The sequence below is a fragment of the Pygocentrus nattereri genome, chromosome 14 (genome assembly GCF_015220715.1).
Source record: "Pygocentrus nattereri isolate fPygNat1 chromosome 14, fPygNat1.pri, whole genome shotgun sequence".
Taxonomy (NCBI): Eukaryota; Metazoa; Chordata; class Actinopteri; order Characiformes; family Serrasalmidae; genus Pygocentrus; species Pygocentrus nattereri.
In genome coordinates, this window is record NC_051224.1 from 39,287,582 (window position 1) to 39,313,915 (window position 26,334).

Consider the following 26,334-nt stretch of genomic DNA (forward strand, 5'->3'; position numbering starts at 1 on the left):
TATCAGGATACGTATCGTACTCCAGGAGAGCTGCCAGTTCCCAGCCTTTTGTATTGAAGTTGCAATTGTAAAAAAAATATAATGGCGTTTCGGCCCAGTGCGTCTCCCCTTTTGTTTTTAGGCAGATAGAAGCAGAATGTGTCACAGAGAGAGGAGAAATCTTGGGCTGGGGGTTCAGCGCTTGTGTGGATGCTCTCTGGAAGGTGCTGCAAAGGTGGCAGTGGGGGTGATGGAGGGGTGTTGGGAGGGGGGGGTGCAGAGCCATTAAATAAAGTGTTCATTGTTGCCTTTAATTAAATCGTCGATGCGATCGGAGCTGAGCAGGAGATTGGATTGTATGACATATCTCTAGCCTCCGCTGAGAGCTCCCATCAGCTATGTCGAAGATATCGGGAGTGGAGCATAAAGTCAATTACAGCTCCAACAGGGAGCAGATAGAGGAAGGTGGGGGTGCAAAACACACTCTCAAATGCCATAGTTTAGTTCGAGAGCGTTTGAGACACGCCGGCGACGAAACAGAGGCTTGTGTGAAAGGTGAAATGAACATCGGGGGTGTGCAGGCTAGTGCTGGATGATACTGGTATTACCAGCGCAACTAGTGGTGGACATGTACCTCATTGTTGCACGTAAGGACCTATACTTACTTTTACTTTCATCCCACTTAACTTTCAACATAAGATGTCCTATGTTTCACTCAATAATCTGTGCAAGATACTTGCTGTGTTTACATGCAAAGATGGAATATATTCTGATTATAGACTGAAGTCTGAGGTGTTTATGCTCACTCTACCCAACAATCTGATGAAAATCTCAGTTTACATGCCCACTACAAGTAATCCGATCCAAAGTTGGGTGCATACGTGGAGAACCACTTAGAGTGCAGACGTTGCCATGACAACCGCATCAGGTGAGGTCCAGTCCAAGTGAGATGAGCAGCAGTGAGCAGTGCTTCTGTTTTTATTTCCTTTAAAATCGATGTTCATGTTTCATTATGAAGAGAGGAAAATTAGTCCCGTTTGGCTGGATTTAGTACAACAAAGTATGTCAGATATTGAATAAGAATCATTGTGTTCACAAATTTTGAGTGTTTTTAAAATGTAGTTATTTTTTCTCAGTTCCAACCGATCAGATTTGTGAAATAATGAATGCGGTAACATATCATGTATCATGAAAATTTCCTGAAGTATCACAATATTATACTTTTCTATTTTGTTAACATTTACAACATGTAATTAAACTTTTATTTTTATGACAGTTAACGAGTGCTTTTTTTAGTTTATGTTTTAGTGCTTTAGTTTACAGTCTCCTAGCCAGGTCTGCGCTGACCCCAGGTCTCTGTACATTGACAAAAGGAGCACCACTGCAAAACCCCTATGATTGGGAGCAGAGATTAATGCCTTGAGCCTGATATTGTTTGCGCTGCGCTCAGAGCAGTAGATTGAAAGGGTGCTTGAGGTACTAGAGGTCAGAACTTCACCCTCAAATTATTTTAAAGAGGACTTGAGCAGTCCTTCACGCCGCAGCCAACGGCGCTTCAGAGACGCTCTCAAGTGTTAATGCGACAAGGGAGCAGGGAATTCTCAATATGTTCGCTTAATCAGCGCAATTAAAAGCGATGTGCTCTGGCATGGCGCGGCGGGAAAGATGAAGGCGCCGTTCTCCAAGGAGAAGGGATCCTGAGCTTCGTTTAGAGGAGCCAGACCAGAGAGCGATGGGAGATGGCCTTAGGAAAGTGGTTTAAATGTATGAGCTGCAGCCCAGCCAGTGTTTATTTTGTTTATCTCAGAATTGTATGATACGGTTGTCAGAAATATGAATGCCACAGAACTGAACTGAATAAACAGCTTTCCGAAATCAGATCAAAAAATGAGATTAAACTTGCGTGCGCTGCAAAAATTTGGTGCGTTTATTTATTTATTTTTTTCTCCCACTACAGATGAAAAATTGCAGGCCATACATCTAAACTCTGACAACATAATTGATTTTCTATTGATGTACTACCCGGCCGCGCTTATCCTTAATTCCATCATTGGATTTAATGACAGAAAATAAAAGCTATCGGATCTTCTCAAGCCTGCTCAGATGGAAGAGGGGCCAGGCGTGGAGAAAATCAGCCTCAGTCAACATCTTATGCCTTACATGCATAAATGCATACATGCTTAAATCAAGCTTAAGGAATTACGGCCTTTTATGACTAAGAGGGGGATTTAAATATTGATGAAGGAAAGTGGTTCTGTTTTACTTTAAGCTGTAGGTGACACACGATACATATTACAGTTTAATTATAACATTAACAACCTAAGTAGACTTTCACAGTATGAGAATAGACTGATTAAAGACTAGATTTTAGCCTGAAGATCTGAAGTATGGTAAGCTTTATGGCAATTAATACTTTGTAAAGGTGTAATTAAATAGAAGTCTCAAATATTAAAGCATGTAACTTAACAGAGGAATCAACAGGATCAGCTGAGGTTGCTCTCACATGTTGCAGGAGTTCCAGTAGTTTTAATCTGAATGTGTTGTATATTGTAACATCATAGGGCCCAATATCGTGATAGTAAATGATAATATATTGTGTATCATGTGTATTTGCTCTAGCAGCCATTAGAGAAAAGTGGAGCTTGTGGGCCCCAAATTATATGTACATCAGTCCATTTTAATGCATTTCAAGGTACTTTTGGTAAAACAACATGTAGTGTAATGTTATGAAATATCATTTTAATGACATCTGTCAATTTTGAATAAGTTAACCAAAGACTTTATGTAACTGCAGCACTATTTCATTGCAGTATCCCTCTTAACAGTGACAGTATTATCATACCTCTCATTTCTGTTCACAAGGTATTTCATGGCGCCGCTCAGCGATACTACTTTGTAGAATTCCAATGATTTTCCAAAACTTGAGATGTGATTTATTCAAGTCATTCAGAGTGGTTTCATGTAAAACAGGTCACTGTAGAGAAACTAAAGTTTTTTTTTTTACAGTGGTGGTGATTTGCAGGGGTCACAATGCCTACAGCACAAATAGAGCCATTGTATTTATTGTCCAGAACCACCAGTGAACCTACACGTGTCTTATGTAATGTTGATGATGATAGTGGTAAATCTGAAAAAGAAAAGAAAAAGAAAAAAACGGGACTATTTTTTCCAACACGCTGTATCCCTCCACCATTAGTGGATTTTAGACCAAAACCTTCTCAGAACTATCGTTAAACAATGTCTCAGACATATCGGGCATAAACTTCATAAACTTGTCATGAAATGACTTTCTGTGAGGGAGCTTTAAACTCTTCAGACGCCTGGTTCCTATCACCACCACTGTAAGTTTTTTTTAGAGCGGAGCACTCACGTGAAACCCTTTGCATGACTTTTCATGATTTCATTATGCAGAAATTTTGAAAAATGAGTGGAGTTCCCCTTTAAATTCAATACCCTTTTTATTGCTTTTTTTATTTCTGATTTTTCTCTCCACCGAATGCGTCTGAACCAGAACATCACCGGACATTCTGGCCGTAGTTAATTATGACGCTTTCTTCTGGCCTCCTGCTCGATATCGTTGTACGCAGCGGACACAAACGTGTATTTACCCTGTGATTAGCACGAGCCAGGCTGCTACTGAATGTTTGTAATGTGATAAAAAGTTTTGGATGAGCTTCAAACCAGGTTTGGATAAAGGCCTCTGCCTGTGCCTTGGCTGAATGAGACAATCATTTTCAATGGGCTCCCACTGCTCCGTTTTCTCCCTGTGAGCTCTCTGCCCGTACGCCGCGCCGAGGATTCAATGGTATGAATGTTTGTTGATTTCCCTCTGAAATCAAGGAGCAGATTAGTTTGAATTGGTCGGGAATGAGGCGGTGAGGCTAGGTGGCTCACTGTTGCCCAAACCCATTTTCCATTTCCTGTGTGTGTGCGCGCTGAAGGTGTGAGAGAGAGGGCAATGGTAATTACCGTCTGTTTCTCTGGCGCAGTCATCGCCACTGCACTGCTTCCAGTCTCGCGTTATCCCCCCAGATCAGCTCGACAGCTTGTGTTTGCATTCGCAGTGTATCGAATTCCAAATCTGGCCTCAAATAACAGAAAAAAAAGGAGAAAACCACGTCACATCCCCGTATTCCCCTCACACTTTCCTTTCCCCTCTTTCTCTGTCTGTCTCTCCATCGTACTGCGCTGCGTCGCCCTTTTTTTCTTTCTCCCTTCCATCTTCTTCTATTTTTCGCCTCGAATAATGCATTTGATTACAAAGGGAAAACGTGGCCATGTTTACAGGCCCGACTGAAGTGCTTAATTAGCTGATTATAACGAGGCAGGATTGGCCTCGGCGCTCTCTTGCGCGCACAATCCCGTCGTTTTTCACGCGACACCTCCCTCATCACGCCACCCACCCACTATTCAGAGACCCCCGCGGCGGCCTTTTTTTCCCCTTACGGCTCCCTCTGAAGCCCCTGCCAAAGCGGGAAATGATTATGGAGCGTTTAGGTGGTGAACAGAGCAGCCCTGGTTCGGCTCTGAAACTGGGGTAAACCCATCTGCATGGTAAACAATGCACCAATCAGCTCTATCGGTGACACCAAGGTCAGGTTGCTCTGGGATTCACCTGGCATGAACTTACCCGTGTGCATCTGTACCGGTGGTCAACAAGCCGTGGGCTTTTTATTGCTCACCTTCATAGTCTTTAATTGTGTAGTAGTTTTATCTAATATTGCATTTAGTGTGTAGTTTCGTGCCATATTTGACATTTAACTGCGCAACATGTTGTTACTGTTCGTAAACGTGGCACCTGCCGCCGAGGTAAACATCCGTGTGATGATGTTTGGGGAAATTACGACTCGCCCAATCAAATCAAGCAAATCAAGTATCTCTTACTTGTATTAAAAAGTCATTAAAAAAATCGAAAGATCGATTTTTGATGTGATTTCACCGGCACGACGAGCATATTTGTCGAAATTCCGTATCTTCAGAATAGGCTGTAACTTTAAGGAGGTGTTTTTGAGGCATTTCTGAGGGTCCATCGTTAGATTTTCACACAATGCTAACGATAACCGGCGCGTTCACATGAGGCACAAATATAAAAATAGACATAAATGGAAATGTTTTTTTGGACAAAAATGATGTTGTGGGGACTCCTAAACAGTCTGGGGCATATAACGCTAAAGCTGTGGCCTCAAGGCTGTTTATGAATAGAATACATAAAGATGTGTTACTTTGGCTCAGTAAAGTTTCGGATGCCGTAATATTAATTGTTTTAATAAAATATCGACTGGCTATTTTGTTAATTGAATAAAGTTGAGTTTGTCCACTTTTGAGTGGACTGTGCAGGCCTAACAAGCACACTGTCCCATTGAACACGCTCGCGTGTTTATATGGAACAGCCTTGTGTATGATTTTAGATGCCAGTGCAGAAATATATGTTTTTACCATGACGGATATCTAGGAGGGAGTCTTTCTTCTGCGGCGCCTCGCACAGCCCACAACACGAAACTACATTTAATGCATGAGAGTTTGCGGGGCCGATGCGTGGCGTCAATAATTGATGAGCTCGGCGGAGTGTGGCGCTTTGGAGATGGGCTCCTCTTGGCTGCAGCGCCGCGCCGCACCGCAGCGAGAGAGAGTGGCTCAAGTGTTAGATATTCTCTCACACGGTGTAGGATGTTATGCTGTGCCACCCACACTTTAGAGCAAGCGAGCTGTGAAATGTATTCATTGTAACATGGAAAATGGAGGCAAGGAATTGCCTGTAATGTCTGACAGGGAGGGCAACCAGCCAACATCACCTGCATTATTTCGCTTGTGTTTTTTTTTTTTATTATTATAGGTTTGGGAAATGGGCAGCAATTTCATTACGGTGTGATTTGGGAGGGGGAAATTGCTCACCATTCACTGACCCCATCACAGCGAATCAAATGAGAAGTCAGCTCAAATAAAGTTAATAGTGCATTAACTGGACCCAGCATCGCTGAGCCCGTGAGCGCTTATTTCTTATACAGCAGCTTGACTCGCTGATTCCCCCTCTCTCTCTCTCTCTCTCTCTCTCTCTTTCTCTCTCTTTTTCTCCCCTCTCTCTCCCCCAACCTCTCTCGTCCACTCATTTGTCTTTCTTCCTCTTCTCTCTCGCCTCTTCCAAAGCCGCTGAGCAGCTACTGTATATTTGTACCTCCAGGCAGAAAAGAAAAAGGGGGGAAAAATGAAAAAAGGAGTGGATTGGCCGCAATGTATAGGAATGAGGCGAGCGAACCAATGGAGTGCGCCGCTGGCCCCTCCCATCTGCATATCTCAGCTCCGCTGCAGCTTCGCAAGAGACAGGCTGATGAATAACATAGAGGGGACTTGTCTCTGGGATTATTAATTTCCCATCTCTCTCTCTCTCTCTCTCTCTCTCTCTCTCTCTCTCTCTCTCTCTCTCTCTCTCCCTCCTTTCCTTTCCTTACTCTCTACCCTCTCTCTCTCTCTCTCTCTCTCTCTCTCTCCCTCCTTTCCTGGCTCTCTACCCTCTCTCTCTCTCTTGCTCTCTCACTGTCTCTCTCTCACTCGCTCTCCCTCCTCCTTCCCTTCCCTCTTTCTCTCTCTCTTTTCTCCCCCTCTCTCTCATTCTCCCTGCTACCCCACTCCCCTCCCCATCTCTCTCTCTCTCTCTCTCTCTCTCCACCTTCCCTCACTCTCTCTCGCTCTGTTGTGCGTACGCTCAGCTTTCTTTTCTTTTTTTTTTTTTTTTTGTTTCTCCTCTCTTTTTGAAATGATCCTTTTCCTCAAGTGTGAGAGTGCATGAGCGTGAGCTACATGGAGCCGCTCAGTCTGCGCTAACGCTAACGCTAACACCGCCTGGTAGCTATTCATCCTTCCAAGAGCTCGCATCACACTGGGGTGAGTTGGTATATATTAAAATCAATATTCGGGCCGGGGGCGGTTGAGTAAGTGAGGAGGGCGGGGGGGTGGGGGGGTGGAACAGAAGGAGGAGGTGTGTGTGTGTGTGTGTGTGTGTGTGTGTGTGTGTGTGTGTGTGTGTGTGTGTGTGTCGGGGGGGGGGGGTGTTGCGGGGTGTTTTATAATGAAATAATGAAATGTTCGAGCTGACTGTGCCTGACCTATAAAGCAAAGGGGATTTCTGCCGAGGACCCGAGTCAGAGTGCGTGCCGGCGCACCTCCGATTGTGGGAGAGCGCTTTGGTCTCAGAGTGTCACCCGGCTAACGGAGCAATAGAGTCGCTTTGTTGTTAAACATCAAGCATGCTTTAATCCCCGCTGATGGAGATTGGTGCGTAAGACCTTGATTGTAGAGGGAAAATGGCAATCGTGGGGGAAATGGGAGATAATGATGGGTAATTGAAATAGCTGGGAATTATGGTCTGTTTTGTTGATTCCTTTTTTTTCCCCTCCCTCTTTCTCTCTCTCTCTAAACTTGTTGCTCTCTATGTTAAAATATTGATGACTCTCTCAGGCTGCAGACACAATAATGACAGTAATGACATTTGCAATGGAAATTAGTTATGGGAGCAATAATAACTTATAATTGAATACTTAACAATTCATGTGACCTGCTTAGGTGGTAAATTATTTGTTGTGATAAGAATGGCGGAGAGTAATTGCTTCTGAATACATTGTATTTTATTTTATTTTATTTTTAATACAGTATGGGAATAATTGCTCACTTCCACTACTGCTTCCACTTCCACCCCGTTACAGCCAACCACGTGGCTTTGTTTTGATAGGATCAACATGTAATCCGTCACTAGAGAGAGGCATGAAGCATTAACCTGTTGTTTAAACATACTGTTAAACATATGTTCAACACCAGTTCAGTATGCCTAATCAAACACGTGGCATTTTTTGTCTTAAAATAATACCTTATTTCACAAAATGTACTGCTCATAACTCTCCATTGTTTGGAGCTGATGAAAGAATATGAGAATATAGCTCGCCTTTACAAAGTAAACACAGATCATTCTCCATACAAACCATCCATTTTTGTGTCATCGCCACGCAGCCAGCCTCCTCTCCAGTCGAAAACTATTTCAGAGCGGCAAAATACCCCCATATCCAGTTTATATAATTTAGTGACTCATGAGGTGGGTGCGCTGGGCATTATGCAAGTTTGTGGATTGTGCTTTGAATAATTGCCCGTCTACACAGCACCTACGAGGCGCACGCACACGGATGCCCCCCGGTATCAGTGCGTGGCTGTCCCCTGCAGAGCGTGTGTGGGGAAAGAACCATCTCAGAGCAGCCAGCCCTGCTGGAGAAGGCCGCTGCTCTTTTTTTCCTCTCTTTTTTAACGCCAGTGGGCGATTTTGGATGGGTGAATCCTGTGGGTTTGCCTGAATGGAGGAAGCAGCGCTGGCACATCAGGGCAAATTATGCTAGCGTGCTGGAGTGGGGATATTCGCAGGAATGCTGCATATGCCCTGTGCCTGCAATCTACTTTAGCACTCATTAGATCTGGAATACATCATGCAGATTTCGCCCAGTCCTCTCATTTGAAATTCCACTCTACTTGACAGAAGTTAGAGAGGAGAATGTATAATCAAAGTAATGCCGGTTTTTGGTTTGCCATATGATTTTCTGTTTGAAAATGGAGCCAGCGTTCGCAGCGAGTTTTCCAAAGCCTTGTGGTTTGAATGTGTCGATAAAATGTGAATTTTGCATGACTCTGAAACCAGTTTATGCCTGTTTTTAACCCCTTTTTTACTTCCACATGCTAAGGCTTAGTGGTCATTCCAATAAGCCAGTCATTCTTATTCATTCATTCTAGAAGAATGGACGCTTACTTGAAATGATCCATCAGAACTGATTTTGTTCATTTTTAAGAAAAATGTGTATACGTATATATGTGCAAAAGTCAGAGACCACCCTTCATTTATTTAATTCCCAGTCAGAATGGTCATTAAGTACAAGTGATTTGTTTTTGAGGAGATATTTCCGAGAATAGGTATTAGATAATCATGCATAAAAAATCAGAAAGTCAAAGCGATTAAAAGTAGAAAACTCAAAAAAGTCCAAAAAGTGATTAAAAGTTACAGAGAAAATGGGCCTCCTAAAAACCACCTGGAAGACCTGCTAGACCCCAAAACTGCCACCACCAGATAAACAGCACTAAAAGCTTTGATCTCTGAGAGAGAGGAGAAGATCAAGCTGCTTCAGATCTGAAAACATCCACAGGTGTTCCTGTCCATCCTTCCACTGTGAGAAGACCACTCAGCACTGTGGGTCTGAAAGGACGTGTAGCTGATCAAGAAGAACCTCACTGAGAAAAGGAGACGGACACACCAAACGAAGAAGCTGGACGATGGACTGACCGCCCCAGAGTCCAGACCTCAGCACCACTGAATGGGTTTGATTCAGAAAATCATCAACCAGCTTCTCAGACTGAACTTTGGAGGCGTGTCTGCAGGTTCTCTGAGGAGCTGGAAGTGAGTGTCCTGAGAAGAACGGGAGCTGGAATAACGGGAATGAGACTCACTGACCCTCAGACGTCTGATATTAGATTTAGGTGTTGAGTAATTTTCTGTAAAATATACGTTTTTTGCTTTTTTTTCTGATGCTGAAACATGAATAACTTAATGGCTGTTTTGACTGGAAATTAAGTAAATGAAGTGTTTGCTCAGCACTGTATATACACGTATATAACTTACATACACTCATGCGTTGGTCATGTTTCTCTCTGATTGCCCCACAGTTAATTAGACTGCGCATATCCATTCGTGATGTGGCTTTAGATGAACTCCACCATCCATTTTTTTCCTCGCTCTTATATTTTCCTCCGAGGCTGGCGGGTGGCAGCGAGCTCTGTCATTTTCTGCGGGAGTTAAGTGCTGTGCCGCGTGCACTATTCATTCATTTATTCCGGGTTTATTCCAGGGTTATGTAATTGCTGTAGTCTTAGCTTATCCGGATGTTATATGCCACTGCCACTTTATGGTAGTTGCTAGCTGGTCATAAGGGGTTGGAGGGTGCAGGGAAACCTCACTTCGGGGAGTCGGTGTTGCTCATTGGCTGCAGAACGTGACGTTCCGCCGTGCGTCTGAGTCGTACTGGTATTGAAATGATAATGCAGCGAATGCAGATGTGCTCGTCTCTTTGGTGGAGCATCAGCCCCCTCGGGGAGCTGGAGGAGAATAGCAAGGCCAAAAGACTAAGGAGGGGAAAAAAACGGCAGATGAAAACAAACGCACCCTTCCCATCTTTCACGCCGGCATAAAAGAAGCGAGTCCCTGGCATGCTGTTCATTAAAAGAAACAGACTAGTGTTATGAAGTGCACGCAGTTGAGAACGATGCTTACCGAGGGTGGTAAAGTGATTGTCTTAATACTTTAAACTCCAGCATTAGCGGGCGAAGGGCGAGTCTATTGCTTTGTAAACATTTCCACATGAGCAGTGCAGTGCCACAAACACAAACGATAAACCCCAGGTTGAACAAGAAGATAAAGCGACTGTTTCACCAGATTAAAAAGTGAGCCGAACGCCAGCTTGGCAGCGAGGCCGTGTATTGCATGGATTATTTATAATGGGCGCAAAAAAATGCAAATCATGCAATTACAAGCCGTAAAGCCCGCGTATTAAAATAAGAGAGCAGAATTAATACCTTCCGCAGATGTGATGAAATGAAATAAATAAACTCAAATCCGGAAATTTGCATATGTTGCCGGAACGAGAAAGACATATTGTGGGAGAGACGCAGGTATTTTTGCATGATTTATCAATATTTTTTAATCTGCGTTGTGCTGGCCTCCCAGCGGAGCCTACATCTGTACTTTCAGACTGTTTCCCAAAGAGCTGCAGGTGCACGGTTATTTGCATCATATTATATTCTACCTCTGAGCTGCACAGAAATGCAGCTTAATTGATTCCTCACACATATGCAAACACGAATGCTGTCTAGAATGAGCTGTAGTTCTTGAATCATGCGTACGGATATCTTTAACCACCTTGGTAATTTTATTCAAATGCAAGTTGCTAATAAACTGTAAGATAATTGGCTGTAGTTTATCTTGCATTGCTGTTTCTGTGCAGGCACCAACCAGTAGTTGGTACATACATAAAATATGCTGTCTTCTCCTGCATTATGTATTGATTCTTCGTTTTTATGTTCAGCCTGCAATATTTCTGTGTGTGTGTGTGTGTGTGTGTGTGTGTGTTTGTCCTTGCTGCATTTGCTGTGCTTGAGTTTATTCTAAAGCATAGAAGTCTGCAGCTAATCCTCTGGTTTGTACATACTGTAGGCATTGATAGGACAAAAAACGAAGATCTGGTGTGGGTGTGCGAGATTAGGCTTATCTTTAATTGCATTGTATATATGGATATCCGCAGTGACATTGACAAAACGGGCCGCTTCTGCCTTCACAATGAGCCCCAAGAATTTGCAGGTTGAAACAGTGGGCGCTCTAGCAGTGGAGGAGCTGCCGTGGGTGTTTATGGTGGCTGGAAGGTGGGAGATACACCGTGATGAATAATACACTCAGATTGATCACCAGCGTAACACTGTAGACTCTCTCTGTCCTTAAGATACCTTTAGTAGTTCTGCTCTGGAGGCGTTTTATTAGCAGGTAGTGGGGGGAAAATAGTCCAAATAAGTGGTTCTCGTGTGGAAGATTCCCAGCGCACTTGTACATACGTTTGTGCGTAACTTGTACCACATTAGTTTTATTTTGTCAGTGTTTTCTTGGCTTGCCTGAGCTGAAATCTGAAGTTTTTCTAATCAGTCAGAATGAAAGGCTTGAATTGAGTTATGTTTAGTCTTTTCCTGTACTACTACACCTGGCACTAGTGATTGTTGTTGTCAGGAACAAAACCTCGCATCTCCAGAATGGCCACTTTACAGGAGAGGGAAAAAAAAACTCATTTCCTTTCAATGGAAGTCAATGGAACCAGATTTTTTCCAAATCATTTTAGCCACTTCTTGTGGTCCATTCATCATGAAATTCATATTCGTCATGTAAATTTTCAAATGATGTCAAAAACTGAAAAAAAAAAAAACGGGAAAAATGGAGATATGATGTTTTGTCCCAACAGCAGCGGCATTTGATTGTGAATTAAAATATAAAAACGACGTGTAATTGACAAAGTTCAAATGTCAGGCGTCTGTCCAGTATGTAACTATACAAAATCTCAGCACCTTAAACCAGAACAGGGTCCGTGGCATTTTCTCATGTATTACTGTACTACGGGTTCCTTGAAAAGAACAAAAAGTCGAAGAATAATGTAGCTCAGTCTTTTTTAGCTCTCAGTTTTTAGTCTGAACCTCTTACAAGGTGAGACAAAGACGAAGCAGGTACATTCAGGTACACTCAATTTCAGCCAAGCTTAAGCTATTCATGAAAATGGACACATGCAGGAAAAATCTAATTGTAGGCCAAAAAAAAAAAGAAAAGCAAGATGCCTGGAACGTAGTTCCGTAATTGTATCCGAACCCTTTGACTTGAAGTCGGATCGTAACGTGCCCAGAGATTCCCACCCCTAAGACCAATACAGATTAGCGAGCTGCGTAGTACTAAGGTTGGTTCCGCCGCTAAGGTAATGGACTATCTGCTAGAACATCTAATCATCCATCTCTCAGTGTCTGCCGGAGACCGTCGCACTGGGATTGCCTCGCAGATGGCATTGTCAGCGTAAGTTATGTTTTATGGGAGACTTTGATTTAGCATATTTTAAAGGCTAGCGCTGGAGCGACAGGGGAATTTTCTGTGAATTAATGTTGCATTACGTATTTGAACGAGAGAAGACAGGCGCTTTATGAGTATGAAGAGTCTTTCAGGATGCGCTGTAGATGGACTGTTTAGACCAGGCGTGTGTTTTAGCCTGGGTATGTGCGCGTGCAGGTACGTGGGCTCATAACCATCAGATATTTCAGTCCAGACGTTTGCTTGTTGTACAAGCAGCTGTAACTCCAGCTCACTACATTAGAACAAGAGTTTGGTGAAATTTGAGATGAGTTACTTTGCGCTCGTAGCTCATTCAAACGAGTGGAGAAATTGTGTGATCGTGCAGATTCTAAGCTTTAGGTCAGTACCTGCATCTGTGTTTGTGGAAAAGATTTTGTGTTTTAAATTTGATCCTTATATATTTGCCATTTTTTGCCATTTCTTGACATTGAAGCAAACCAAAAAATGACTGTACCTATATACCGATCCTTTATTTGAATTCTTAGAAGCTGCACTACGTAATATTTTTTTGTTAAAATTGAAGGAAGTCGCATTATTGACTCAGGAGACTAAAAACAGGCTATAATGTGTGTGTGTGTGTGTGTGTGTGTGTGTGTGTGTGTGTGTGTGTGTGTGTGTGTGTGTGTGTGTGCACTGCTGCCCTGTGTTGCCTGAAATAATCATTTAGAAGCCTCAGGTTTGGTTGGATTTTGTGACCACATCATGCACACATCTATATCAACGTCACACACACAGGCTCAAAAAAAAGGTCTCGCTTGATATTTAGGTCTCAAACGCAAAATCAGCATTACTGAAGACAATATGATGACAACAGTAAATATATTACTCACATCCTCAGAAGGCATGTCCTTCTCCAAGTTGAGTACTCTTTCAACACACGCGCAAACATCACATCCATCCGCTCGAGCTAGGGGTCCGAAGCACAACTCACCCAAAATATTCTTCCGCACATTGGGTGCAATTCCACGTTTCCACCAGAGGGGTCTCCAAATCTCATCTAAAATCATACTCAGACTACCGCAGCGCTGTCGTCTTCTCTACTAGGAAGGAAAACATAGCTAACAATGTAACGCAACACGATCTCCCTCCTTTATCCAGTCCTGACATCCTGTAGTCCTGTAACTGGTCTGTGTACTTAAGTATTTTTGAATAATATAGCAAAACAACAGTAAAAACTCTCAGCTTCTAAGTATTCAGCCTGATCGTTCTCACTGCTTTGCCCTGCCTGAGGTCTGCAGGCTATTTCTCCCTGAATACTCCTTCACAGAATCCTTTTCTACGACCGCCTCCATTTTACTGCATTTGAAACCAGCCTGCAGGCCTGTCCCCCGTGCCCCTCTGCCCCCAGACTCAGCCCTGGTACTGCACGACCACACCATCACTAATTGGCCCTGATCCGCCCTGCTCTGCTCTAAGTGGGCTGTCTGGAGCTTTTCTCTATTAGGCTCTTTTTTTCCCCTCTTTCTCCGCTGCCTCTTTAGACCATTACCTAAATGAACCTGTGCCATCAGAGAAGCGGACGAGTGCCACGCTAGCACACAGCTATTGATTTGTGGCTTATTCGAAGTGATGATATCTCCATCTTTAATCCACCGTGGTGGGGGGACAGGAAAAAAAGCAGCTCAAGAGTAGCATTTTAAATTTATCATGCGCTCGGATGATTTACAAATTAATTATACATTTGGTGATAATACAGTTCGCTTGCACAAGGTTCACTTAAGGGCTAAACTCTTTTAGCAGAAGGAAATAGGCACATGCATGAATATTCATGAATAGCTGCGAGCGTGGTGTTTTTTTTTTTTTTAATTCTGTGATGGAGAAACGTGCTTGACCGAAGCCAAGCAGTTTAAAGCATGAAGTGTGAGAGTTGCCAAGGCTTAAATGAATTGAACCATCCCAGCTTTTGCAGGCTGTGGGCGGAGCTGTGGATGGGCTCACAGATTCGCACCGCCTGAGTTTTATATCTGTAGCACATAAATGCACGGGGGTGATCGTATTAACAAGAAAATATGGCATATTCAGTAATATTCAATATTTATTGCATTGCAGCAAAAACTTTTCCTTTTTGCCTTTGTTTGCCCGTCAGGTCAGAACAAATGCTTTTTCCCCTGCTCAGGAAAAAATGCAGTTGTGAAGCAAGGAGGAGTAATATTTGGTTCTACTTAAAAATATGAACATCTTGAGTCTCTTCAGAGAGAACGTGTTAGTATTAAAGTTAACTGAGATTAACTTCCCAGTACGCTTAATAATAAACATGCCAAATGGAACTGGAAATCTGAACGGATTCCTTGGAGCAAACACTCAGTGGATGGTTCTTATATATACCTTATATACCAATTAAAAGATTTCCAGAACCACGTATTCAAGCCAAGAACCAATTGGGTTCACATTCGGTAGGTTAGGTTCAATTAAAGTGGGTCTTTTGCTCCGTTTGTGCGGTTCGTTAGAATAAGTCAGAGCATTGCTTTGCGAACCCTGGCATGCGCCAAGTAAGCCGTCAGGGTCTCGGTCCCCTTCCAAACAAACTCCGGTGCATTTCGCATGAAGTATGAGCACAATATGGACCAAAGATGTTTAAATGGACCAAATGCAGAATTAAACCTCATTTCCTTGCTGCCTACATTCGTTGGTTTCTGCGCCAACCGAGTTTCTGAAGCTGTTTTGGCGGATACATGAGGATGAATTGATCATCTCTTTATGAGCTCAGACTTGTAGAACAGAACAAGGCGGGGGCACTTTCGAGCATTTCAAAACACAAACACTCAATTTACAATACACACGGATCACTGCACAATTACATTATATTAATGCAGGTTTGTGACATTTTATAAAAGGCACATGCATAAAAACCCAGAGTACAGTGTGGTTCAGCGAGTTTGGTGGCTATTGTCCCAGTTATTGCCAGGTGTGATTTTTGTAGTCATTTGACTTTTGTTTACATGTGAGAGCGTATCATTTTCTGCTCTGCTCTTGACCGAGGAGGATGGGGGGGGGCGGAACTACATATATAAACACAAGCTAAGAGTAGATGCTTGACATTTACCTTTTACCTTAGTCATTACTTTACCAAAGTAACAATACCATTATTGGAGTGTGGGTTTATGCTTCTCTGCCCAGCAGCACTTCTAAGTGCCGCTGGACGACCAGCAGCAGACTTTCAGAACACAAGTGCAAGCCCATTCAGAGCTTTGCAATGACTTAGGTTTGCCGAGCATATTATTGTGTATTTGACAGTTCTTGACAGTTCAATTTTAGCCCCAGCGTTCAGCTGACATTATTCTATCAGTGGCCTGTATAATCTGAGGCTGTAATATGCGGGCCGCGGCGGATGCTTATTTCCAGGACCTCTGCGGCAGGGGCTGGCCACCTCCATCACTCATCTCGCCATTACCTAATCTAATGCATCTCGCTGGGCGGCTGCCGGAGCTTCATTTACTGTAAGTGCTGGGAGCTCTCCTCTGGCGAGATTGTTATGTGCGCTAGTAGCAAACCTGTGCCGTCGGGGGTGGGAGTGGAGGGGGGTGGGGGGCAGATTGGGATCGGTCGACGGGGAGCATGGAAACACGAGGATGTAGAGAGAGAGGGAGGCGTGGGAGAGAAAAGGGTAGGGGGAGTTCTGTGAGACAGGAAGATGGAGGTGGAGAGAAAGAGATAGCGAAGGGAAACAGACATTGTGAGATAAAAAGAGCCAACGGGAGTCACTGGTAAATTAAAAAAAGAAAAGAGAGGAAGTGGGATTCCGTAACAGGGAATTCTGTGTTGGTGGCCAGAGAGAGAGTGGCGAGTGTGAACAGGAGGGCGGCTCCTCTGTGGAATCTACCAATTCTGTGCGATACTAATTCTGAGATACGATATTTGTAGTGTATCGAAATTCAGTACTTTTATGATACTGGCTGGGTACTTCAATACCATGGGTATCAAAAAAGTGTGTTATTTATTATTGTAATTACAGTACCGAGTCTCAGTACCAAAGAAGGCAGTCTTATAAGCTCGGTTGTTCTGAAATCTGCACTGCTGATCGCTGGCACTGATAAGACTGACTGCTTGGTACTGGTACTGAAATCTGGCTGTATTTGCAATATTAAATTTAAAAATTCATAATCATGGTCTTGATGTGATCCAGTCAATACCGTAAAAGTAATCAGTCTTACTAGCGTGAATGAGCCATTAAGCTCGCTTGTTCTGAAATCTATACTGCTAATTGGCTGATAAGCAGTGGTGGAAGAATATTGGTGTTTGGTGCTGGTGCCGTGACTTATCGGCAGCACTATTGATCACCCAGAGACAAGTTAGCATAGTTTCTTTTTACAGTTACCTGAATTTGGGTGGATGTTTTAATAAAAACACAATTAATTTAGCATTTCGTGCCACTGCTGACACGCATGTTATTAACACCAGCTGCCTGTGCAAGTAGCCTCCCAAAACAACACTGTCTGTGAACACTGGTGCTTTACAGTCTGCGGTGTCTGAGGCAGCTGTGACTTGAGCTTTTGGAATAGATTTTTTAAAACTTAAAAAAAAAAAACATTAAAAAAGGGTCAAAATACTATGCGTCCTCTGATTTTAGTAAAACTGGGTCTTTACTATGTATATGGGGATTTTTTTAATATAACGGGTTTGTATTGATGAAGAAAGTATCAAGTCAGGCCATTAATACTGGTATCTAAACGATGATCCTAGATATCAGTGCAGCTTTTCTCTTGCTCAGATCTCAATCTGTGTACCTCATGGTGCGGAGTTGCTTGAGTTCATTCTCCTACCATGAGTTTACCATGAGTCTTAACTACACATCACATCTTACGTAAATCTGTAAGATTTGAATGAAGTGTATGGCAAAGTGGTGGGATGCACAGATGTGTGAATTCTGGGCTGATGCCATTACCGCTTGTTTTTTTTCATACATGCTGCTGCTGATATTTAAATGTTCACAAAATATAGAAATTTGGACTCTGTTCAGATTAGCATAGTCGGGAGAATACAGCACTGTTATATTTGGGGTAAAATGAACGAAATGCGGTCCAGAATCATCAACAGTGTTTTTGCCAAACAAATACTTTTGTCAAATATTGGTTTGAAATGTCAATCATATCTTAAAATCTGTCCTATGCTGATATCTGCAAAAATTGGCAAAAATGGGCAATTTCTCCTCCAGTGCTGTGGCCTCCCGCCGCCCACCTCTAAACATGCTAATAAAGAGGGTTTGGGCATGATGAAATATCAAGGATGATGCAGGGTTTGCGGAAAACAAATGGCCACGTGTCTGGTGGGGTGAGGAGTGGAGTAACCCGGAGATATTTCACTGAAACTAGCCTTTCCGGGCCAAACCGCAAGCGAGCCGTCTGCCTCCCCCCGCTGACAGCTGGGGAGAGTTTCATCTACGAGCTGATTTACTATAGGCCAGATGAGGCACACACACTAAGCCGGCTTTTAAATCATTTTTAAAACTGTCAAGTGAAATGCTTTCCAGTAAAACTGGCGAGCTAACATATTAGTGTTGCCTTGGAAACGCAGGGAAAGAAATTGTTTGATGTATCCTCGGCGGGTTTAAATGAGGCTAGGTTGGTGTGTCTGCGTGCATGTGTGTGTGAGCGCGTGGAAGTTTGCTCGCTGGCTTGTTTTGCATTCCGTTCCAGCTAATTGTCTTGGATGGCTTGTAATTAATCAATGTGTTTTTGTCAGGTCGCCGCGCTCGCTTCGTGGATCTGTCAATAAGTCAAGCCGGCCCCGTCATACGTATCAGCGGCTCGCGAGACTCACCGCCACAATTAAAGCAGCAATTAGGGACGAGCCCCGCAGTCCCACAGTGCTGCACAGACACATGTGCGGAGCGTGGTGCTCGTGTGGGTGGGGGTGTGTGTATGTATGCAGATCCACTGCCACTAAAAGCGAAGAGGTTGCTGCTGAGATCCTTAATGCTAATGTGTTTTGTCAGCAGTGTGTATGTGTGGTGGGGGGGGGGGGGGCTGACGGAGTGGCAGTGTTTACGGGGACGTTCTCGGTGACAGTTCGTGATTTCTCGTCCCCCCCGTCTGTCTATTACACAGCGCAGAGGTCGGCCCTGTCAGCCCCGTCTGTCACCTCCGCTACTCTTCACGAAAAAAAAGGGAAAACGTGGCCCTCGCGCGCTCACGCAGCCCTCCCTGGCTCACGCTGACCTGTGCTTCACAGTTGGGTCTATCCAAGCTTCAGCAGAGCCGCGAGCAGATCCCCAAAGCTCCTAAAGCCGTGGATTTCCTCGCCTGCCGCCGCACAACAAACCCAACAGATCTACCTCAGCCGCTCCGATGCACCTCGGCTCGCCTGGTGATGCCTAGCGCTGGGTGGTGTTGGCTCATTTTATGCCATATTTTCCATACGTATCCCGTTACTTCAGTTTTAATTAAAGTTAATAAACTCCTGAGTGCCGATACGCCACGCTAAAAGACAAACCCGACGTATGATTGCGACCTTACGCCTTAATTGTTAACCAGACAGAAAGCACGTTTATTTATTTTGTTTCCTTTATTTTGTGTATCAAAATATTCTGGAGCACCCAGCAAGAACAAACAGTAGATTGCATTTAACTCCGGGCATTTTTCACTGCACAGAGTTTTCCTTTGGCGCCAGAAAACCTCTAACTGTTCTTGTCCATCGGCTGTCTGTCCAGTACCAAAGGTTTTTAATATCTGCTTAAGATTGCTGCCTAATTGCACACGACAGTGTTCTCCCTGTGTTTGGTACCAGCTGCACCTAACACTAACAGCAATATGGCAAATTCTTTACTCTTCCAGGCTTACCAAGCACTATTGCATCACCAGTAAAAGCACCAGAGCGTATACCGTAATGATACGTTAATGTCTTAACTGCTATTTATTATTATTATAGAGTTATTACTTGACAAAGAGTTTGCTGGGGTGGCATGACCTAGTCAGGAAGCTTAACATTAATGCATTGGCATGGGCGTGATAAGCTAAGCAACCTAGTAAGCAAGGCAGCTCATTAGATGCTTTAGACTTGAATAAAATGACCAAAGGACAATCAGATTGTGAATCACGGTTATTATGGCAGGTACAGCCATGAAGCTTCCATGAAGGAGGTTCCTGTTTGGCTCGCTTGTCTGAAAATCCAGCAAAAAATCTGTTTTTCAGTATTAAAAAAAAAAACAGTAGTAAAAAAAAAACAACAGTGTACCAATATAGATTATAAAAATAACCTATAACAGTATATAACATAACTAAGCCCACAGAAGTGCAGTTGTGCTATACATTTAAGTTACAGAATTATTAGAGCAAAATTTGCATACTTTCATTATTAGTTTTATAATGAATTACACTTGCATTAACACGTTATTGCAGTCCAACAATCGATCAATACCGTTATGCCAGTATGGATTATGTGTCAACTAGCACTTTAGAGACCAATGAAGACTACAATTCCCAGCAGCCCCGTGAGAAGGAGAAGGGTTTGATCCCCTGCACGGCTCAGCTTTGAGAAAAAAACCTGAGGACAGAGGAGCGAGTGAGGCAGCCACGTAATAATAAACAAAAGAGGAGAAGAAAAGGAAGCCAACATCTTTCCTTATCGTAGGAGTCCCCCGCCCCCAGGAGCCCCGAGGAGAAAAGAGCGGAGAACGTTTCTGACAGTTCGTGGCTCTTCACAGGAAGCATCTGACATGTGGCAGGGAAGCTGATAGGCGTAAACCTTCAGTAACTCTTCTCTAAACCCTGGGGCATCCACAAGTCACACGTTTAATGTATAGCTCAGCTTGATCTTCTCCTTTAACCCACACCGTGCCCCCCCGCGGACGCCACGGCGCTCCTGTTACTCAGCAACACTGATGTAGTCTACTAAAAGGCCTCTAGCTGATGCCTATGCATGCAGATGACGTGGATCTGAACATATGCGGTTAGGACTGTATTTCTCCCGAAGCTGTGTTAGGAAGACGTTTACAGTAGACGACGCCAGAAGTAACATGAAACGTTCTGTCGTGCTGCAAGTAATTCCGTGTAGCAGGTTTGTGAAGCAATTTGGGTCATTTGGAAGCGTAACAGATGGGCCGTATTCAGAGACGTTGCATCCTCGGCTAAAATTAATAGCACGGCTTCTACTACAGCTGACGCTAATGTTTTTATGCTGGCTTTTGGAGTATTTTTTCCGCTACAAGTCAAAATTAATAGCTTCAGTTACTGCACAGTGTAAACATTTATAATGGTAATTTTAAAACATCTGGCAATAATGGGATGTATCTTGTAATTATGACAGATGCCAGTCCTCCAAATTCACTCGCGGAGAACCGTGTGACGCCGGATCTCCGTTCTGCCGTTGAATAAGCCTGAGGCCTGTCAAAAAAAAACAAGCACGATATTCTTGTTAATGTTGGTAAACTGACTGAGGCCGTAAAATTGGCTTTGGAGAGTGAAAAGTGTTTATTTAATCCGCGACTGTCTTCGAGTTTGGATCGCTTCGAATCTGAAACATCTCTGCTTTGCGTTCAGAGCTAAAATGGGATACAAACCCGGATTGGAGCCCCGTCCAGAGCCGTGTGCCTGCCGCTGATAGACATGTCTCCCCGGCCAGTTTTAATGCTCCCCAAGCTCGGCGGCGAGGTTCGTAATTGTTGTGATTAAAATAATTGATTGGAGATGGGTCTGGATGGCAGGGGCCTCCCCGAAGGCCGGGTTTGCGGGACTGGCGTGCACATCTGTGAGTCCTGGCCTGCTCCAGCGGCTCGCTGTGTGTGTCCATCTGTGGCTGATTAGTTCTGCTCTTAGTGTACCTGCGCGCCTGGTCCAGAAATCATTACGGCTGGTCATACCTCTCCCAGCTCCGCATCGTAACATCTGCCACGACACAGCCATCAGAGACCCCCAACATCTGCCTCCACACCTCAGCCTTTGTTCCTGCCTGCCTGTCTGTCTGTCTGCCGCTCTGTCTCTCTCATTCTCTGTCTTCCTCACTCTATCTCTGTTCTCACTCTTTCTCTCTTTTTCTCTGTCTCTCTCATTCTCTGTCTTCCTCACTCTATCTCTGTTCTCACTCTTTCTCTCTTTTTCTCTGTCTCTCTCATTCTCTGTCTTCCTCACTCTATCTCTGTTCTCACTCTTTCTCTCTTTTTCTCTGTCTCTCTCATTCTCTGTCTTCCTCACTCTATCTCTGTTCTCACTCTTTCTCTCTTTTTCTCTGTCTCTCTCATTCTCTGTCTTCCTCACTCTATCTCTGTTCTCACTCTTTCTCTCTTTTTCTGTCTCTCTTCTTCACTTTTTGCTCTTTCTCTTTTTCTCTATTTCTGTTTCTGTCTGCCACTTGGTCTTTATGTCTCCCTCTCTTTCTTTCTCGCTCTTTCTTTTTTGTCTTTTTCTTCTGCCACTCTCTCTCTCTCTCTTTCAGCCTCTTTTTCTGTCAGCTTTCTCCGTTTCCTTCTGTATTTCTCTCTGCTTCTTTGTCATTCTTTCTTTCTTGTTTCTTTTTGTCACTCTCTGTTCTCACTCTCTTTTTCTCTGCATCTCTCTCTCTCTCTTTACCTCTGTCTCTCTGTCTGCCTCTCTCTTTTTCTTTCTTTCAGTCTCTCTTTTTCTGTCTTCTTTCTTTTTTCCTACTTTCTTTCCACCCTTTCAATTTCAATTTGTCTCTCTCTCTGTCTTTCTATTTCTCGTTCTCGCCCTTTCTTCTTTCTTTCTTTTTCTCTCTCTTTCATCTCTCTCAATGTCTATCTCTTTTTTGTCTATTTTCTCTTTTTCAGTTTGTCTTTCTCTCATTCTGTTTCCATTTATCTCTTTTTCTCTGCATCTCTCTCTCTCTCATGCTCGCTCTCATCCACAGTACAATGCAGTCTGAACTATTTGCAGCTATTCACAGTAAGTGGAAAGTATTTAAGACGTAGTTCAGCTTCAGAGTAGAAGATGGTTTTGCTTCAGTCTGACTGATATGGCAAAAATACAACCTCATGATACGTTTTCATTCTCATGGTTCATATTCAGTTCGCGAACAAGTCGGAATGGCCAAAATGCCACATACAGTACCACATAAAATAAAGGTGATGAAAAAGTATGAGCGTCAAATTAATTTACAAAGATACTGTTTAATAAGGACGAATAAAACAGTTGGTACACATAAGTAAAAATAAGATCCAGCCGTCTAGTCGGTTTCTTGTTAGGCGCAGTGTATACGGTTGCTGTGCACTGTTGTGTAGTATATATGACAGTGTGGTATAACAGTGTTGTCGTTTACAGCCTCTATAATCTGTTTTTCATCCATGCAGTTGTTCATTGTACTGACCAAACCCATCACATACTCAGAAAAGCATATTGTGATGGAATTTATCACCGCAATGATAGCATCATCATGTTGCCCGCTCTGCTTAAATAATGCAGGAATCTGTGTTGGGAGGGTGCAGCGTATATTAAAGCTGCGAGCCCTGAAGTTCATAAGATACAGTGCAGACAGCCAGAGCCAGACTAAATGACATGATTTCAAGGTTAAACATGATGCGTGATTAATGTTCTTTCAGCGTGTTCTTTTCAGCCAGAGAGAGAGAGAGAGAGAGAGAGAGAGAGAGAGAGAGAGAGAGTGAGTAAGAGAGAGGAAGAGGGAGCGCGGCGTGGGGGGGGTGGGAGGTGGGGGGTGGGAATGAGCGTTCTGCAGCCAGTGTGTTTGTGTCGATGCATGACAGCCCGGTGGAGAGTCACCTCGCCACTTTGTTTCAGCTGTGTAAATAATGCCTGTAATTAACATCACCTGTACCTGACAAGTGTTGGAGGGCGGTGGCGGTGGCGGCGGCGGAGATGCGCTGGCCTGATGAGCGCTTTGTGTTCAGGCTGCCACCGCGTTTGCAGCTGTGACAGCAGCCATATTGCACACTGTATGTGCGAGAGCGCCGAGCCGCAAGCCATCACGTTGAGTTCTGTGCCAGCTCGAGCTAAATATCCCAGGGAACAGGCTTAGGGCTGCCGCGATGACATGATTAAAATGAATAATCGAAATGTGACCCTTCTTGACGAATCAGCAGTGATTAGTACAAAGCCTGGACACCCATTTATGTGCATCTTTCAAATGCAAAATATATATTTATCAATGCTGTTGCTGCATACATTTGGTATGTAAAGAACGTGATCTAACAAAGCTGAATATTCTTACGTTTTGGTTGTATTTGTGTCACTAATTTCCATTTTGAATGAGCAAATGAATAGGAACATACCTCACATTTCAGTTGAATTTTATTGCTTCTTTAATGAATAATCAATAAACAAATCAGTAATAAGCTACTGATACAAAATATGCTGTTGGAAATAACGCAACACATCCAATAAATCCATTAGAGCGAGCCTTGTGCATAATTTTAACAGTGAAAGAAAACAGTAGCACTCATAAAATGTTTATTTGTAAGGACAAAAATTTGTCATCTGGCATGTTTAAGGTGGTAGTAACTTCAGGCTCCTGCAGATGGTGCTGCACGAGGATGATTTGACTATAAGTACCTGTGGGATGTGTGACTGGATTCATGGATTGAGAAAAGGTGGTACAGTGCAGCGAGTGTCTCATGTGTGGAAAATGGGTCGCAAAGCTGATGTTAATGATTGGCAGTAAGGGCCGATTGCATTTGTGCGCCAAAGGCCACAGTGTGAAGGCAGCAACTGAATTTGCAGGTGTACTGAAGCGCACGGTCATACAGGTCGACCAGCAGTGGCAGAAATCCCAGCCTACAGGAAAGTCTTGTCAGAAAGACGAAACTGACAAAGAAGGACCTCTGACTTGTTTTAAGGCTTGTGAATAAAAATCACTTCGTTTCCCAGCAAGAATTGCTTCTAGAAGTCAGGACAGGTCCTTCACAACCAGCTGCCATTCTTGTTCTTGGAGGTATTACATGCTATTAGGTATATTTTTGTCTGGTCAGCTCATTTGCTCTGATGTTCTGTAATGTTTTGCTGGAAAAATGCACTACCACAGTAGTATTAACCCATGTTATTTGCTGCTTGATATTACTTTTAAAGGTTGGCATTAAAAAATAACAATTTCCATGACCACCGACGCCTTGCAGCCAAAAAAATCAGCATTCGATTTATTCCTCTGCTGCAGTTGATGGCAGAAGTTGGGTAATTTGATGAAACATTCCCCTGACCGCTGCAGTACGCTGCCATTCCTGCTGGCAGTGGTGGAACTTTCCGTAGCTGCTCCATTGAAAAGCAATGAAATAACTGGTTTGCTCGACCATCAACCATCATAATGTAAACACAGCATAAGACATTTGCACAGCACGGTATGCCACTTTTTAGAGGCTTCCTTTTTGTCTTTTTCCAGTAAAGTGCTTTAGAGTCTTTGCAAGGTTGTGGTTTGTTTCAGCTCATGTGAGTCCATTTTTATTGTTTGGTGTTTCATAAACTCTGATTACGTGGCTCATTGTAAGAATAATTGGTACGCAATTACTAATATAAATGATACTGAGAGCCATGTACTGATTATGCATTGGGTTTTACACTGGACCCTTTACATACACGCACAGGAACGCAGGCCTCGTCAAGCACACACGTTTCCATGCATGCACACTGTAGTAGCATGCATTTGCAAGAAGGGTGCGTACAGAAAAAAACCCTCTGACATCCTGACGGTAGAGAGCTGGCCTTTGTACGTCTGATTGCTTGAGCTAATCAGAAGAAAGTCTTTTAATAGGTCTGTGTGTGTGTGCGTCTCTTCATATGTGTGTTGGCTCAAAGAGGTGAGCATGTCTTTCATTCTGTGCCGCCGTTGTCTCCTCCTGCTCTCGCTCCAGTGCGAGGGGCTGGGCGATGATGACTCAGGCCTGAACCGTTAGCGTGCATTATCGTTTCCCGCCGTCTTATTGCACCAATCCACACAGACAAAGAAAAAACCCCCGTGCACATAAACAAGCCATCAATCTGGGGACTCATCTGCAATTGCTGCAACGAAGGAAGCGAAAGGAGACGAGCAAGCGTTCCTTTGAACAAAGCCGACTGCCTGTGATCTCCTAATGGAATTATTCACACGCAGCTAAAAAAGAAATCGCCACAGTGCTAAGTTGTAATTAAGGTGTCAGAGGCTTGCTTAGATAACCTCAGTGCAGGCCTGTAGCGCCGGCGATGCTTTTTTGTTGTACTTTGTGCCGGGTTCCTGCGTTCTCGGCCCTCGCATCCAAAGAGGCTTTCTGTTACGTAAGCCGCAGCTCTTTGAGCGTTGCGTGCTCTAGCCTTGAGCGGGATAAATTCGCTGAGCACTCCCTCCATTCTGCCCCATCTCTTTCACGCTCTCATGCCCCAAATGTGACAAAGGAGTCTACAGCTCCCCTAATGAGAGGCTTCAGAGGGAGGAGTGAGGGAAGAATACAAGAAAGAGAGAGATAGAAGGAGAGAGAAGTTGAAAAGGTAGCTCAGGGAGGGGCGTGCGCCCCGCATCGAGCTTAGCCCGAGGACGTCAGCGAGCGCGATTTTTGTTCCTCTTGAAACTGTCGGCCTCGCTACAGTGTGATGAAATCTATTAAGCAAGCCTGACAGGTTCCAGGCTGGCTCCATATGGCCGGCCTGCCTGCCTGCCTGTTACTGCTCACTTCACCCACCTGAAAGCCACAGCGAATAATTACAGATGTGTGTGTGGGTGTGGGGGGTGTGTGTGTGTGGGTGTGTGTGTGTGTGTGTGTGTGAGGGGTGTGTGTGTGTGTGTGTGTGAGCGCGCATTTGTGAGTTCGCGTCAGAGTCACG

General features: G+C 43.8%; 1 protein-coding gene across 10 annotated transcripts in view; it reads left to right on the forward strand.

Moving 5' to 3' along the window:
* Nucleotides 1-26,334, forward strand: part of rbfox1 (RNA binding fox-1 homolog 1) — a 398,218-nt gene that overhangs the window by 258,188 nt on the left and 113,696 nt on the right. Inside the window, exon 1 of one of the 10 annotated variants that reach the window (XM_037544780.1) lies at nt 6,708-6,858. The exons of the other annotated variants lie outside the window; for them this stretch is intronic. The gene's annotated coding sequence lies outside the window, so the exon portion shown is untranslated. Of the gene's footprint in view, nt 1-6,707; nt 6,859-26,334 lie in introns of those variants that run through there. 10 annotated transcript variants of the gene reach the window in all.